Raw genomic sequence first — 17655 nt, 5'->3', positions numbered from 1 at the left:
AAGAGTTTGGGGGCAGCGAGGAAGGGACGTTCGTCTCTTTCTAAACAAAACAGTAACGGGGAGCTGAAGGCAGAATGCGAGGGAGCGTTCCCCGAGCTGTCATGAACATGACAGCCGGGAAGTTTGCGGCAAATCCCTACTCTTGCAGTCTGGAGCCCGCGGGATGGTCCCGGTGGGTTACGCTGACCGATCTCCACAAGTTTTATCATTTTCGTTTACGAACCGCTGCTGCCTCCTTCCTCACCCGTTTATTAATCCGTTCCCACCGGGATGCCACCAGTGGTACAGCGCGGGTGGGAGGTTTTGTTGTACCCGAGGTGCTGGCCATTGCCACGGGCGGTCTGCCTCAGCAAAAGGCTGGAAAACACACACGCACACAGACATACACCCACACCCGTACACGCAGAGCTAGCTGCCAAGAATACACACAGAGAGTTAAGGCCCGAGTGGAGTCCAAGGAGAAAAAAGGCTCCCGTGGACCCAAAACGCTGGGGTCCGTTTAGATGGGATTAGCAGAGGGCTTCCTACATTGCCTTAATTTTCACGTCCCCGAGAAGGATGCGCGGCCGCGATAGCCCCTGCAACGTCCCAGGGCCGTCCCGCTCCCCGCCGCGGCGGGCGCGGGGCTGCTGCGCCGGGAATGCAGGCTCCGGAGCTCTGCCTTCTGTCTAGTGTTTCCCACAGATCTGTCAAGTCCGATTTGGAAGGAGACTCCCTCATTTGGGATTAATTTCCAGGCAGATTGGAAAGTGTATCTCTACGTTTTTTTTTTTTCCTTTTTTTTTTTTGTCTTGTCTAGACCGAAATTTAAAACCTATTAAGTCTCCCTCGCTCGGTTGGTCACAGTCAGGATGTCATAACTATCCTCAAAACTTTTCAGACTGATTTATTCCTCCGACTTTACAGCTCTCCTTGCAGATATACGGCCGAGGCGAGAGCGGGGCGACTGCGTTCAAAAGGCTAAGACACCGATTGCAGCTTGACTGCTGCTGAAAGGTGCCCGGTATACAAAAAGCAAACGAAACACACTCCCTTCCCAAAATAAGGAAATTAGAGTGGGGCATTAAAACATTGCTAGAGTGACATACTCGTAAATCAGACGTGTCCCTTGAAAGAGCTACGTCTGGAGAAGGAAAAACACATCCCACACTTCTTAGCCGCGGGATATTTATTTTCCTTCGCCGCTCATCGGGGTGTCAATAACTTTTGACCGATATCGTCCCATTACGACTGTGGACTCATGGTGCGCCTTCAGTTGCTCTAAAAACCAAGTCTCGTCATCTTTGAAAGAGGAAGAAAGTTCTGACACATCACGGAACGAAATAGTGCCGAAAAACCCCTGATATGCGGTGCAAATGGGTGACAAAACCAGAAAGCCTATTTTTAAAATTTTAATGGGGAGTGTTAACAATAATGGCGTAATTATCACTGTTTTATTAAGGCTATTTTTTACGACATGGTTAGAGGTGGAAGCTTTGGAGAGAAGAGAATAATAGGCGCATTATTCTGGGGTGTAAAGACAAGCTGATACAGTGACAGCAAACAACACGTAAGTGGCGTGGAGGAGAACGAGGACAGACCTGCGAGTGGGATGTGCCTGGGGGAGCGTGTACTGGTATTTACAGGACAAGCCGGGACACGGGTAGTTCTCAATATGGGATTCAGCATATCTGCGGAGGGCATCTGCCTGTTCTTAATATTTTTTTTACCTGCTGCCTGCCGGAAGCAGCACTTCTCTGCCACCATAGAAGGCTCTGGAGAGTTTTAGTTTGTTAGATCGAAAAGTGAAAAAAAAGAAGGGCCAGATCCCACCCCTGGGTCATTCAGGACAAGTTTGCCCGTGGAAACTAGATCTGCTGCTTTACTGGTGGCAGTGAGTAAATCGTGCAGGAATCTGGGCTTTCGATTTCAATTGCTATCGCTTCCAGACTCGTCGAGAGCCATAAAACTGCGGCATCCTTTTAATGTTACCATGAGCTGTAAAAACACGATCTGCATGGCAAACTCGCTGATTTGAAAGCAGAAGAATATTTATGGTGGGAATTTAATTCGGCGGAAGGCACAGGTAAATGAAAAGCGACAGTCATTCAGTGGCTCCCGTGACGAGGCTTTTTATTATTATTATATAGATATATATTTTTTTATGAAATTTAACGAGAGATCAGTCCGCAGCTCCCCATGCTGTGCATCTTCTCGTTCCCCTGGGGTCGGATGCCGGTGACCCGGCGCGCCTCAGCATCACTTGCAGAAGCAGGCAGAAGCTCTGGGTTTACAGAGGGCAACCCCACGCCTGCCTAGAAATGCCCGAAAACCCTTTCAGGGGGATGTAGCCCCACCGAGAGCAACCCGCAGGAATGCCAGAGGCAAACACACAGCCTGTCACTACATTTAGCGTTTTGCTCCGGGCAGGGGGTGCTTTCTTTGTGCTTCTCTCCCGCATCCAGCCCCCTTTGCTTCTACCATCACCATTGTCGGGGGGCACGGGGGGGCTGTAGTGGGGCTCCCTGCCGGCCCTTCCCGGAAGCAAATGGCCGAAACAAGGGGCGTTTGCAACGCACGGTGTCATCCCATGCGCATGGTCGGAGCCGGGGCTGTCTGCGCCCTCTTGCAGCCCTTCGCTTCCCAGCCGCAGGGGCGGCTTTGGGCCCGATTCTGCTACACCAGGGCCAAATGTCGGTATTCTCGCTGGGCTGATGCTATTTTAACAGAGCAATGTGGAGAGGCGAGTAGCTGTGGTTCGGAGCTCTGGGGATTGAGCCTGAGAGGTGGAAGCTGAATCCCTGTCTGCTCAGCCCAGAGAGAATGGCTGCAAAAGTCCCATATACTGGGTCCTGGGGACTCTTTTCTTCCCCAGGAAGAGAGCGAGAAATCCCTGTGGAAGGTTCCTCTGAAGTGCTGAGGGATCTCTTGCTATCGGAGGTTCACGCATTTCCTGAAGTGCCAGTAGTCGGTATATTCCCCCAGAGACCCAACTGTATGCCTCTTGTGATGAAGGGGCGTTCTCCCTTTGGTTCAAAAAGGAGCAGATATGACCCCATGGGAACAAGCTCCAGATGCGTGTAAAGATGCTCCGTTTGTGGAAGGAGGAATGGAAAGTTGTGTGTGAACTAAAGGGAGAGGAGAGGAGAGGAGAGGAGAGGAGAGGAGAGGAGAGGAGAGGAGAGGAGAGGAGAGGAGAGGAGAGGAGAGGAGAGGAGAGGAGAGGAGAGGAGAGGAGAGGAGAGGAGAGGAGAGGAGAGGAGAGGAGAGGAGAGGAGAGGAGAGGAGAGGAGAGGAGAGGAGAGGAGAGGAGAGGAGAGGAGAGGAGAGGAGAGGAGAGTCCCAGTCAACTAGACCAGACATTTTGATTCCATCAATCCACACTGAGGCTGGGTGTTGGGCTGAGGCAGAAGCCTTGTTTAGTTTTTGTCCATCTCTGCCTCATTTAATTTTTCCACAAAGCAAACACAGAGAAGAAAAAAAATAAATAAATCTCAGTTATATACCCTGGGGCCACTTTGACAGAAAGTCTGACCCAATTTTTATGATCATGAGTCAAAAGTTAACCCCTTAACCTCCAGTCCCACCTTCAAAAAACTTTGGCTACAGCTATGCAGGCTGAGATGACATCATCAGTTACTGTGGTGCATCCTAACAGCAGGTGTGGATGCCTGGTTTATGTTTGGCCTGACATGTATGTGCATTCCCCTCAGGAGTAGCACATCCATAGGCTGGGTCTGTCTGGCAAGACTGAAACATCCACCTCGCCTCACTGAGCAGTGGCCAAGAGCTTCAGCACTCTTACCTAACACAAAAATGTCCAGATCTTGCTTCCTGGGTGCTGATGTCTGATCACCACCTCTCTTCCATGTGTCTGGGCAACCCATGGTCCCCTGGACAAGGTCAGGGGCGACTCGTAGCCCAGGTCAGCATGGAGCAGCAAGGTATGTGCAACAAGTGATGATGGCAGCATGGATGAACTGTCCTGATGAGGGTCCTGGTCCCACGGCCCATGGTTGCCCTCTGCGCTCTCAGAGTTTACCTCTGAGCACATCATGCACATCACAGTTCAGAAGACTATTGGGCCTGGGAGATAAAAATTAGGGCAAAAGCAAAGTTGTAGAAAACTTCCACAGTAAGTCAAGTGTTTCTCCCAGCAGGTACTGAGTACAGCCTAGGAACAAGCAGGAAATTCTGAGGGTTGGGACACATTTACCAGCAGTGCAGGATTGCACCCTGGTGCACACCTACCTGGCCACCCTTGCCCCTGGGGCTACACAGCATATCCATGCTCTTCTTCTGTCTTTCAGGCCTCCTGCTTTCCAGGTGGGGCTGCACAGGAGAAATCGGCCTCCCCACTGATCCCAGCACTGGCCAGACCTTGGCGATGTGAGGAGACCTGTGGGGAGACCAGCCTGTGGGGAGACCATCACTTTTCTGCTGGGGACAGGGGATGTATCGGTGTTGCATGGGGAGAGGAATCAGGGCATGTTCATGCAGTGGCCTGTTTTGCTGCCTGAAAATGGGCGTGAGAATGTTAGAAGCAAAGCCCCAATGCCTGGCTATTTGCTGTTTCTCAAAAAGGAAATGAGCACATACTAGGAAACCCTGGCAGAGAAAGGCGAGCGGTTATTTCTCAGGCAGGGCAATACTGCGCAGGGCATGGCTGTAACAACACGAAGGCTGCAGCAGGTAGCCTGTGCTGGAGGGAAGCCGTGGCACGGAGATGGGGTTAGCTGCTTGCTCCTGAGCTTCCCTGCAACGCTTTTCCCATGGCGGAGGGCTCTATTTTTTGCTGGCTTGGAGCACACACTTTTCGAGACTTATCTCCCAGGAGCTAATCCCCAAGTCCCAGGCACCCCCAAAGGAGACGAGGAGGGAACACAGCCCACCCCCGGGGCTGCGGGGGTCTGGCCGAGGACAGGAGCCCTGCCTCCCCCGGCCAGCTCAGCCCTGCGCCTGGCTCCCCGCTCCCTCCCCGTCCACCACCGCAACCCTCCTCCCCGCAGCGCCAATTGCAGCATCCCACCTCCTCCCTCCCTCCCGGCCGGCGGTCCCCGGCTGTGATCACGGCGGCCCTACACTAACTGCTGTCTTCTTGCGCCCCCCACTGCTGATGGGCCGCAGAGATGAAAGGAGCCAAGCCAGCCCGCTCGCCCTCTCCTTTTTTTTTTTTTTTTTCCCTGTGCCAGGGAAGCCTTTTTCCCAGGAGCAGGCCGGGCGGGCAGCACCTCCGGCGGCTCCCGCCCCCGGTGCCGCTGTGTACCGCCTCCGTGCCGTGGGGCAGGGCAGGAGTCACCGGGGCGGCGCCCCCCCAGCGGCCGGGTGCCACCGGCACCTCCTGACGCCTTCCCCCCGGGGCACGGCTGCGCAGCCCCGGAGTAACTCGCTGGTCCTTTCGGAGCTGACACCAGCATCAGCATCATAACCGTCCTTCCAGGTCGAGAACATTTTGCCCGGTGCATAAACGCCTGGAAACACTTCTAGGGGCAGAATTGGCTGTTGCAGGTTACATCTGAACTCAGACAAGTCCTGCTGGGGCGGCCCCCGGGGAAAGTGGAGGCACATGGCTAAGGTTTGGCCGCAGCCACCGCTATTGGTCCCCGCCGCTCTCCCCTCTGCTGGTGCCGGTGGGTCTCCAAGAAATGGACGTTTCCCACGGGCGGCCACGGGTGTGGATGTGCGGAGCATGAAAACATCGGCGTAAATATGCCCCCGTGCTTTAATCGGCTTCATCAGCTTCCTCTGACACGCGATGTGCGCTCTCCGTTTAGATCTGTGGTCTGTGCCATATACCACATCTTGTCCCATATATATATATATATATATATGTATATATACACGAACACACACATGCGCATATTTATGGCATGTATGCACGTAGACATGTTCTTCCCGCTCTTATTCCCCCATTAAAACCCAGTTCCGAAAAATCTGCTCAGATCCGGAAAGACTACATCGATGCGCCAGTACATGCCTCCCACCATGGGTATGCGGCAACCTGTAGGAGTTTTTCAGTTCCAGTCCACAGCGCCCGTTTTGAATGCTTTTAGTCTGGTTGCCAACCAGCAGTTAAAAAATAAAAATAAAAAAAAAAATCAAAGCGTGTGGAACACATCCCATGTGCTGCTCTTTTCTCGTTGGGTGTGTGGGTACGCCCTTCTTGCCGTATTTCTGGTTATCCCCGGCTAACGCTGGTTAGGAAACACCAACGACCTTACCGGATTGGCTTCCTCCCCCTGGCATCAGCATGGCAAGATGGTCCCGCAGGGAAAACTGGGAAACTTTTTACATTTGAGGGTCTCCCTCATGCTTCTCCCGCCCCTTTCCCCTAGAAGATGACCGCGGCGTTCGGGGGGCAGCGGCCCCGAGCCCGCTGGGGCCGACCCGAGGCCGGGAGGCGGCGGGGGCCGGAGCTCGGTTTTTGGGAGACCCGGACACCAGAAAACGAGAGCAGAGGCACGCATGCTTTAAACACATTTTCCCTTTATTTTGCGTGGCAGCAGGTTGCCGGGCCCTGGAGATGCATGAAGTCTGCTCAAAGGGGAGCCCCCCCTCTGCTTGCTCCCATTTCCCTTCTCGCAAAGAAGCACTCCGTGGAGAGAAAAAAGAAAAAAAAAAGGAGAAAAAAAAAAAAGAGGAAAAAGAAAAAAATATCAGTCTGATCGGCTTAGTTCTGCTTCCAAATATGTTTAGCTGCAGTCCCTGCGGTTCTTAGGCAAAAACCCAAACAATCCTCTGGCATCGGCGTGTTTCTCGTGAAATAAATAAATAAATACCATAAAACAGACCCTCACAACGCGGAGAGGAGCGGGATAATGCGTTGTGAAAAGGGGAACGTTTCCTGGCACTCGGGCTGGGTGCAAGGGAGGCACTGGGGATGGGATAAAGCCGGGAGCGTGTGCTGCCAAACTGTCTCCCAGCGGGGGAGGGAGCGAGCACAGTGGGAGCTGGCGGTTCGCCCCGTCGTGGGTGACTGAACACGCGTGGATTTGACACGGGGGAGGTCAATCCAGCCGCCCAACCCCATCGAGCAGCAGCGAGCTCCGGGCAGCGTGGGCTGAGCATCCTCTCCTGGGACAGCAGCAGGGACGACGCCCGACTTCGCGGTAGATGGGGCAACATTAATTGCGTCGAGGTTATTATTTCACCCTCCAGCAGAGACAGTTCAGATCCTCCTGAGCCTGGCCAGAGGCTGGCCTCGGTGACCGGTGGCTCTGGGTGTAGCAACAGGAATGACCTCCCTCCCCTGCAAGCCCTTCCCCAAATGCCAAAGATGCCAAACCAGCACCGGTTTGCTTAAACTGCCCCGGGAAGGGCTGATTTCCAAACGAGTGGTGGGGCTGGAAAACTTTCTGCCTTCGCGTTGGCGTCTCCCAGGGGACGTACTGAAACCATGTGTCCGAAGTGGCCGCCACACGCAGCACAGGGTAAAACAGCCATCCTCCCATTTCATTTTTTTTTCTTTTTAATGACAACATCTCTGTGTGTGCTTGTATAAATCCTCGGTGATTTCACAGCTCCCCGCGGTAATATCACCAGGCTGACTCTTATGATTTCCTCCACGCCTGCACAGTTTTGGATTTATAGGTCTCTTACATACTCATTCACAGAAATAAAAAGGGCGGGAGTGGAGAGGACTTGATTTCTGGCTGCTTTCTGAGCTTTCCATGCCAGATCCGTGCAAGATGGAAATGTGGATTTGTAAACCAACCCCTTAACTGATCGCACCCATGTTAGGGGGTTAGGCACACACTCACATGCACACATATGCACACACGAAGTCATGCCTAAAGAAGGGTTAAAATTTCTTAAAGTGCATACTGTAAAATGAAAAAAAAAAATACCAAAAAATCCCCGAACACCCCAAAATCAAACAGTCTTGAAGGAATCTGTATATGGCAGATGCATTAATCTCACATAATAACCACTCTGGTGCCTGCTGGGTCAAAACTCTCCCAGCGCTAAGAAATACGAACTTCGTGTGGATTAGGATGAAAATCAAATGGATACATCAGCATGAAAATTGGACAGTGGAAGAGCAGCTGCTTGGAGAGCCAAAGGGTCTGAGTTTTCAGAAGGTTAGGGCCCAATCCAGTCATCACCAGCTCAAGAGAAACAAATGCAAGTGGCGATGACGACAGGAATAAGGAAAGTAATGTCCTAAACCTGATAGCTCTTTGCGTAGAGGGGAATTCTCAGCTCGTCTCTCCATACAGGGATGTTATTACACTCTCCTCACTCTTCCTAAGCTGTGTGTTTGCCAAGTATTTGCCTGATGATCGCACAACCTTTAGAGAGAGACTGTCTCTACCTCCCCCACAAGAAATGGCTCTGCAGGAGAGCTCCGTGGGGTAAATGCCAAAGAAGGCAACATGCGGGTCTCCTTCAGACAAATAAAAGGAGATCTGCATGTCTCTCAGTGAAACCAGTCTAAAGCAGAAGCCAGCTCCTCACTTCTGAAACCGGTACACATGTATGAGTTGAGGATGAAAATATGCTGTCTTCCAAGCCCTGCAGCGAGACCAGTGATCCTCGCTCAAGATGGGCATTTGGGCTTTAAACAAAGAGCTGGGTAGGAAATCTCCAGGCAGGAAAACTACACCCCAAAAGAACAGGAAAAGCTGGCTGGGAGAAAGGTGGAGCCCTTCAGCCAAATGCCTGTGGCTTCTCGCTCCAGTGAAAGGCACCAACTCCATAGGAATGGCAGATGTGCTGCCTATAGTCTGTATTTTTCGTGGCATCAAGCCTTCATGCTTACTCATGAAAACATTCCTAAGGAGCAGCAATCTACTAACACCCAAGAACTGGGGTTTCCTATGTGCAAGTACTCACCTTTAGATGCACCTCAGATAAGGTAATTAAAGGAATACATCTTTCTTCTTTCTCTGCCTACTGTCTGGAGGGCTTTGCACACCCTTTGTACGGGAGAAGTTAATGAAAGCAATTACTGTGATACCTCACTGTCAAAACAGTGGTGGACGTTTGTATTGAGCTGACACCTTTCAGTGGGTCTCTCACAAAATGACAGCAGAGTGCTAACTTTCAGGTTCCTACCTAACACAGAGCAGAGGAAGTGAATTGCAAATCTGAATCGTACCAGGCAGTTTCACAAAATACTTTGTGCTCTGTAATCGGTAGAGTTTGGGCGATAGAGTTCAACATACAGATGAAGTCTGAACTTCTTGATGAAGTCTGTGACTGGAGGCTAAAGACTTGTTCATACACGGAAATGTTTATGAATGTCCATGCAGGACTTGCTGCTCCACCTCAGATCCACACCCCATTTCAGCCCAGGTGAATTTCCTGGTTAGACAAACCCAGGTTTTCAATGGAGATAAGGAAGAACACAGGATCTTGTTCAGAACAAGAATGTTCATGTATGGAGGTGCTCAGGGAGGGCCATGGCATTTTAAACTCAGATTCTATCTTAATAGTAGATGTTCATTAGCATGGTATAATCCTTTTAATAGCTTCCTAGTTCAGCTTGAGTGTCTTGTGTTGGTTTGCACCAAGTTCACCTGAACTAAATGTAACCAAATTAAACTCAGATGAGGTAAAGGGCTCCTGTAAGTCTCCATGTAGATTTCCAGCTCAAACCAGAACCCAGGGTACTTCAGTTCTGCACAGAGATTGGATATGAGGTGTTGAAACTAATTTCCTTTGAAATCAAGGAGGCCTCATCTGAGCAGAGAAGAACAGGTCACCCTCAGTGTGCCTGACAGGCAACTTCAGCAATGATGATGCGCTCAGCTGCAAGTTACCACCTCGCAGGTATGGCAGCACAACTGATGGATACAGCACCTCTTAGTCCATTGCAATGAAATGGAAAATAGGTTTATAGAAACCACTGCTGGAACACATTAATTAGAGTCTCTGACTCCTGAGCCCTGACAGCTTTGCTGACAGGGCAGAAGAGATCTCTACCTTCAGCTGCTTCATTCACAGCTACTGTTATTAATTAACCTAACATGATTTCAGTTTAAATTAACACACCAGACACCATGGCCAAGGAGCAGACATCCCTCCTTTTACAGCTGGAGTGAAAACAGCAGTAACCTCTTCAGCTACATCAGCTAAATCCAAGATGAATCATCAATCACAGCCCTCAGTGAGGTGCTGCCTTATGTGGGTACTCCTGCTTATGCGCTCACTCCTGCTCAAGTGGCTTGTTTTTGTATAAACAAGTTTTCAGTCAGCTAGAGGGAAATCAATATGCTGGGTTTATAATGGCTCAACAATGGGTATGTCACTTACGGAACAGATGAACCAACTATTACATGGCATTTTGCCTATGCAAATGAATGCATGGGCAAAACCTTAGTTAAGTGACAGGGATTTTTTAATTATTTTTTTATTTTTCTCTAATCACAGCCTGAATCCTCCAGAGTAAATCCTCTTCGGTTACACCTGCTCTCAGAGGTTTGTTCTCCCACCGTTTCTGGCTCATAGTACTGCTCTCTTATCTAGGCTTCTGGTCAGTTCAGACAGCAGAGGCTCTATTCACATGGCACTCACATCATGTCCCCGTTGTGCAAGGTATCCCCAAAACAGCCTCTCCAAAACATGCTAAATCACATCCTTGCAGCACTTGATTCCATGACACAGATTTGGGGCAGAACCTCATGACATAGTTTAACCAGTTGGAGAGGCATTTTTTTATCTCAGAAAAAAAAAATGTTTAGAAGTCACTGGAGTGTGGATGATGAATTTAGGAGGAGAGTAGGAGCCAGGAAATCTGGAGCTCTCTTCCTGCCTTACTGCTGGCTCTGTGGCCTTGGGCAAGCCCTAATCTTTCCGACTCCACTTCCCAGCCTGTAAAACAGGGGTAATTTTGGTTTCTTCGTGGCGATGACTGCAGTAGTGACCAGTTAACAGTTTTTCTATAGTGAAGAAAACTGTTAATATTACAGCCAGTAGTATTTTAAAGAGGAACAATATCCTTGTTGTTCATATTGATATTTAAAGCTAATAAGCTAAGACCAACCCACCCACTTACCCTATTCATTAGGATCACTTTACAGTACTCCTCTGCAATTCTCTCTTTGGAAAATGGACAAATCCAATTTGTAATCCAATTCGTCTGCTTAGGGGCATCCCAGGCATTATACAGCTGCTGTGCAACATCTGAAATGGAAATGACACAGTTTTCATTAGAGCAGGTTTTGACTGGAAAAAAATATATATTTTTATTTTTTTAATGACAAGCTTCATGCTTTCTCTCACGTTTCTGTGTTGTACCACCTTCTCTTTTTCCCCATTTGATCCTGCAGGAACTTTCCATTCTCCCTCTTGAGAAACTGAAATGAAACTCCCAAAACATTGCAGATTTAACATGTTTGTTTAAAATTTTTTCATGAAAAAATGGCTGTTCACCAACAGCTCTTTTCCAAGCTGCCTGATTCCTGGCTCCTAGGGCAGATGCTGGTCAGGTAAGCTGCCACTGTCTTCTGTTTCCTACCTCTCTCCAGTGTTCAGCACTACCTCTTTTCCTACACATAGATGGAAAACTGTCTGGGGCAGGGTACATCTTTTTGTTTTCCACTTTCTGCACACTCCACAAATGGAGCTTAATGGTGCTAAGGAGTGGTGGAAATAATAATAACGATGAAGATGTATGATTAAGGACTTGTTAGCCCTAATAACTCCTCACCACTGGCGCAGTGCCTGGAGGCCTTCTGCAATCAGGCAGCCTGGGTCTGTCTGACCCACGTGGAGAATCAGGACCACAGAGGAGCAGGGGCAGCCCAGGAGCTCCTGGCCACCCTTGCTCCAGGGTTTTTTTGTGGAGGGGTGGAAAGCTGAATCAAAGGACCCAGCCGTAATTCTGGCTCTTCGGAGGTGGCAAAGATTTTCTGCCTGCAACACCACTGCTTGTCTCTGTAAGCACTAGGTAAATCTAAAATATAGCCCAAACCCTCTATAAAAGTAATGTAAACCTCCAAGATCTATAACTGATGCTTTGCTCTCTCTTATGTTCTGTTGTAGATTTTATTGCAAGGCTTCATAGAAAGCCCTTCACCTACACCCACATCCTGGGTAGGACAGTGTTGTCTGACTAGTGTATGACCAGAGGAAACCACAGCAAAGCCATCATAACCATTTATGTTTTTGTTTTTTTTTGGTGGAAAACAGCTTTTCTTATTAATTCTATAGTCTCTAGTTGCTTCCTTTCCATTTCCTAGATTCCAGGCCTTCCTTATCGTTGCTCCTTTTGTGCCCATATGCGCTGCCTGGGAGACTGTCATAGAGTTTGCATCTCTCATGTAACAAGGAATTATAGGACAAGGAATGACACGGCCAGCGTCTCTGTCTAGCTTTCTCACAGAATTCCTGACTCCAGTTTCACAGTGCCACACTCATGAGAGGACTGACACTGCAACACCCAGCCAAAAACATGGCACGTTTCACACGAGTGGGTAAGAAGACTGTTGTGGAGGGATTGGCTTGGAAGACACCAAATAGCTTTATCGGAAAAGCATTGGCAGTGTTGGTATATGAGCCCCTGGCATGCCTCCACCAGCTGGAAGAAGGAACACCTCCAGGGACATGAGGTGGGTGCAGAAGGGTGCTCAGCCTTTGGCTCTGGCCTGGCTGGCTTTCCAAGGCTGTGGGCAAATGTGGTATTCATCACCTGTATGGCTGCAGCTGAATGGGGCTGGTGGTTTTCCATTTCTAACAAGACACACGCATGAGTTAAAATAAAAAATGAGACAGGAGGCAGGAGAAGCAGCTGCTGGGCCCGATGGCCGCTGATCCTTTCCATGTGAGGGGGTAACCTTTGGTAACCCTGGCCCCTTGTCATGTGACAGGGCCAGGAAATAAACCCTGGGCTCTTACCAGCACTCCTGTGTGTTACACCTTTATTGCAGTGATGACAGGTTGATGGCTCCACTGAAAGGTTCTTTTCCTTCAGGGAGTCCTGTCCAATGTTCAGCTTTATCCGTCCATAAATGCTGTCTAAGTAGTGTAGGGTCGCTGGAAAAGGTTCCTGCTCCCCCTCCAACCCCCCCCCCCAAAGACTGGCTTGGAAAGGGGGCCCTCACCTGCCTGTCAAAAGCCACTAACTCACTGTCACCACGGCCGGCTTTCTCCCCCTGGAAGTGGAGAGAACTTACCTCCATGGAAGCCTTTCAGAAGGATCCTCCTTTCTCCCTCCCTTTCCCACCCCATCTCATCCCAACTCATGTCTTAAAGGACCAAACAGTCCCCGCATGCTTTTCTTGGATCTCAGAGAGAATAGGGAAAGAAGTTCTCAGTTTAGATAACTCCTTTGACAGACTGGAGAATACCTTAGCAGTTCCTCTCCTTAACAGTTTTATTTCTCCATCTTCCTTTCTGACAATGACATTATTAAGGAATCTTGATATGCAGCAGGGTTACTCTACACACAGAGCTGCTGTAGGGCTATTGGGAAAAAAAAAAAAAAAAGGAAATCAGGAGTCAACTGAAGAGCTAAATGGCTTGGAAGGATACTAATCACAGCTTGTGAGCTCACCATTACTTGAATGTGATTATCCTGTTTTATTCCGCCCCACACACACACGCTAGCTCTCTTTTAATTACCACTCGTGGGAAAGGTAAGCTGACCGGTTTGATAATTCTCAGCACCACAACAAGTGGTAGGAACGAGTTTAAACTGGAGATCCTGAAAGCTTTCTCTTTGCATAAGACGAATTTATAGCTTGGAAACTAAATATTTGTTCAAAGAACTTTTGGAGGTGTTTGAGCACACAGGAGAGATGAAATGGCAGATTAAATATTTCATTTGCATGCGATAAGCATGGCATTAAGTCCTATCTTAATTCTTCACCTGTTTTCTGAAATCCTTCGACAAATACGGCACATTTCACCTCGCCGTTGCTCTTTCGAGTGGCTTTCAGGCTGATTTAATCGTTTTGTGTTTCTGACTGGGAGCACGCCGGGGGGGGGGACAGACGCCGGTGCCTAACGGGAGCGCTGCAGGCTCGGGCTCCTGCCTTCTTCAGGCGACATTTGCCAGGCGCTGCTGCCGAGCAAGGACGGGGCTGCGCCCAGGAAATCAGATCTGGCTCCAGCGGGCATGCAGATGCTCCGGGGATGAGCTGGGTGCAAATGACTTTAAATAGAACAACCAAGCAAACAGCCAAGCAAATGGCGCTTGCCAAAACGCAATCTCGAGTAACTTTTCTCCGGCGATTTCTGGGCTGCTAGGTGTTGACGGCAGGGGGTACTTCTGCACGGCAAGCCATCTGACGTGGGCTTTACGAGAGCCATTTCCACGGCTGGGGCTTTATTCTTGGAACTCGCTCAGCTATCATGCAACTATGATCTACAGCTTGCTCGACCAAAGCTTTTCCGTGCTGTAATTCCTACAAACAGACCCATCTCGCCATGCATAAATCTGAACGTCTGCAAAACTGTGTGGCAGAGCTCCCTCCCTCCCTTCCGCACACACACACACACATACTCGCACACTCTGTTCTTTCTACTTGCTAGCAGAAATACAGAAGAGCAGAGAGAAAAAATAACTTCTCTGCTGACGATGATCTTTTAATCTCCTGCAGCCTGCTTTCGAAAAAATAAAACATGTTTATACGTAGATTCGGGGGACGATTCCGGCCCAGAAAGTATGTATAAACATGCAAATCTCTACTCCATCCGCGGTTTACTAGAACAAAAGGTATTCTTTCCTTGTACTTCTAATAGAAAAGATTAAAACAGTACCAAATGTGAGCATTAGCGACTTTGGAAAGGGGTTTTATTCTTTATGCCCTAAATGCCTAAACCTAATATTTTGAGGTGGCACACAAGCTGTGATCATAAAACTAGTTTTACTGGGAAGCCATGTTTACTTCTTGTTTATCAGACTTATTTTAATTCATTCTGGGTAAGTTCCAAGCGCTGTGTTAGAGATTAAAGGCAACTGCTCACCCCAATTAGCAGCCAGCCCTTTCTGAGTAAAAATATTTCTGAGGGGCGAGATGAAAGTGGAATAATTTCTGTTCATTAACAGTAGAGCGCTGGGGCGGTTTTCTTTTCACTAAATGGCTGTACCTTGATTTTGAATCTCTCACGATTTAAAACGAGTGGCCACGTAAAAGCGAAACTCAGTGCAAAAATACCCCTCCAGGAATCGCATTCGATAGAGCACACGAGCTGTGCAGTAAAAAGCATGCTGACTAGTAAAACGTCGGGGCTGTGCAGGACTCCAAGCTCTCCAGCAAAAAAATCTAGCTCTGGGGCACTAATCTCACCGTCGTCCGTGCAAAATTTTTCAACTCAAGCCGCGGTGGAGGCCGTAAAAACTTTTTGCTCCCATTTAACCAAGACAGCAGAAAAATCAGAGTGTTCTGGGGGGACGGTGGGGTCCGGGGCTGAAAAGATCGTGTCCAAAAGGACTTTACTGCTCTGCCATCTCTTTCCGAATATGACCCCTCTGTGCAAGCGTAAATCTTGCCTTGTGCGCACGGAGAGCCAGCGAAGTTTTTCCCTTCGGAGCAGTGCGGAGTTTATCAACTGAAAACTGAGCAAATAAATCGTGAAACTTTATTTCTGGCGTGTACTCTATACCTGAAAGACTTAATTTTCCCGTCTTCGTGGAGGCCTATAAATCTTTCTTCGTACCCGCTTTACCTTCCGAAAAACACCCGTGGGTTGGCCACGGCCGAAGAGCCCGGCGAAAGCAGCCCCGACACCGATGCCAGCGCCGGGTGGGCACAGCCCTGCGTCGCCCCCGGCCCGGTACAGCCCGGCACAGCCCGGCACAGCCCGGTACAGCCCGGCACAGCCCGGCACGGCGCTGCGCGGAGGGGAGCGGGCGCGCCCCGGTGCGCACGGGCGTCCCCACCACGGCGGGAGCCGCCGGGCTCGGTTTCCAGACGGCTGTTAGCAAAGCTCCCCCGGTGCCTCGGCCTTGGCAGCCCTATCCCCGCTCCGTTACCCCGGGGTAAATCTCCGGCGCCTCCTATTAACTTTCTAATGAGTAGAGAGCCGGGGAAGGGGAGTCAGCAACCCTGGCTAAACCCCCTCCCCAGGATCCCGACGGGGACCCCGATGACTGATTTATTTACTGTCATTGTTTTACCAGACAATGCTCACTTCCCGAGAAACTTCGGGAGCCTCGGCTGCATATTGTTTGGAAATATCTTTGAAAATGCCGCATCTGCCCCTCGTTTCAGCCAATCGTAACACCTCTTTGATTCGAACGGGAGAAAGCTCAGATCCTGCCTTTTATTGAAACCAGCGAAGGACCTCGGGAGGAGGGGGCGGGCGGGGAGGAGAAAAGGGGAGGGGGAGCAGGGCCAGGGGCAGCCGTCGGCCGGCGTTAATCACACGGCCACTTTGACAAGAGGAGACAGTGCCCGATGCGTGCTGAGCACATGCTTCGGAGGCCGCCATCCCCGCACCTGCGCGGAGCCGGAGGGTGCGGGGCCAGGGGGCGCGGAGCCTGGGTTTGCCCTCTCCATCCCTCCGCCCCTGGGCGCTGGGAAGTGCGCGGGATGCAGGGCCGGGGCCAGCCGAAGGATGCCGGCTTATCTCCGGCTCTCCGGGGCGGGTCCTGGCTCTGACAGCCGAGTGCAAGGGCAGGGATGCAGCCCGGCTTCTGGGAGGGAAGCCTGTCTGGGAGAGCTGAAAGTGCAGCTCTGCAGCACCGGCTGCTCTCCTCCTGAGCCCTGGGAACACTTTTTAATAAAACGTCTCCTAACACGCACCCTCCCACTTCATCTAGAAACACAGCTATGGTGTGCAGGCTCGTACACGTGAGTGTGAGAATATGTACATCTCTCCCTCTTGTGAGTGACCCTTCCTGCTGCTTAGGAGCTTTCCCTTCTTCACTTCGCCCTTCTTCCCGGTATGCCAGGCTCTGTTTCTAAATACCAGCCGGGTGCAAGTTTTTCGGGGCGGTCTCTGCGGGAGACGCATTCATTCATCTGAAGTAGCCCCATGTAGTGCCCTCTGCACTGAAAATAACATAAAATAATAATCGGAGGACTGTGTCTTCAGCACAAACCCGAGCCCAGAGTGCAGCCCACATCCTGGTCCTTATTCCGGCTGCCCCGTGAATCAGGCGTTTGTATGCACCTATGTGAGTGCTAGTTATTCCGGGTGAACAAAAGTCTCCAGCAGCTCCTGAAGGCGCAACACTGGTGAGAGCAGTGAAAACAGCTCATTGTGGCCTCGCTGGCCACTAGCATGAAGGGCAAACTGTCTGCGGGAGCAAGTCGCCTCTGAGAGTGGCGGGGGGGGCGCATGGGACCCCACGCTGCTCCTTGTGGGTGCCCACAGGCGCACAGAGACACATATACACACACACACAGACGCTCCGAGCCGCTGTGCCCACTCCCAGGACCCACGCGAGGGACATTTCCCCTGTGGTCGGGCGGCACGGCCATTCGTGTCCCCTCCTGGGGCTGCCCAAAACCATCCCTCGCCAATGCTCAGCGGGAGGGGTGCATCCCGCAGCCCACCCGGCTTCATCCTGCCCAGCTTCCCCTGCTTGAGAATGAAGTTAAAGAAACTCCTTAGTCTCATTATCATTGTTATTATTATTATTGCTATGGCTATGGCTATTGCTATTACTATTGCTATTGCTATTACTAATACTATTAATATTTCCTTTCTTTTTGAAAGTGAGAGGTCCTATCACCTGAGCCAGTTAGTACAGAAACTATCTGGTACACATACATTCATTTC

Source organism: Cygnus atratus, chromosome 2, assembly GCF_013377495.2.
Source record: "Cygnus atratus isolate AKBS03 ecotype Queensland, Australia chromosome 2, CAtr_DNAZoo_HiC_assembly, whole genome shotgun sequence".
NCBI lineage: Eukaryota > Metazoa > Chordata > Aves > Anseriformes > Anatidae > Cygnus > Cygnus atratus.
This window is presented reverse-complemented; position numbering follows the sequence as displayed.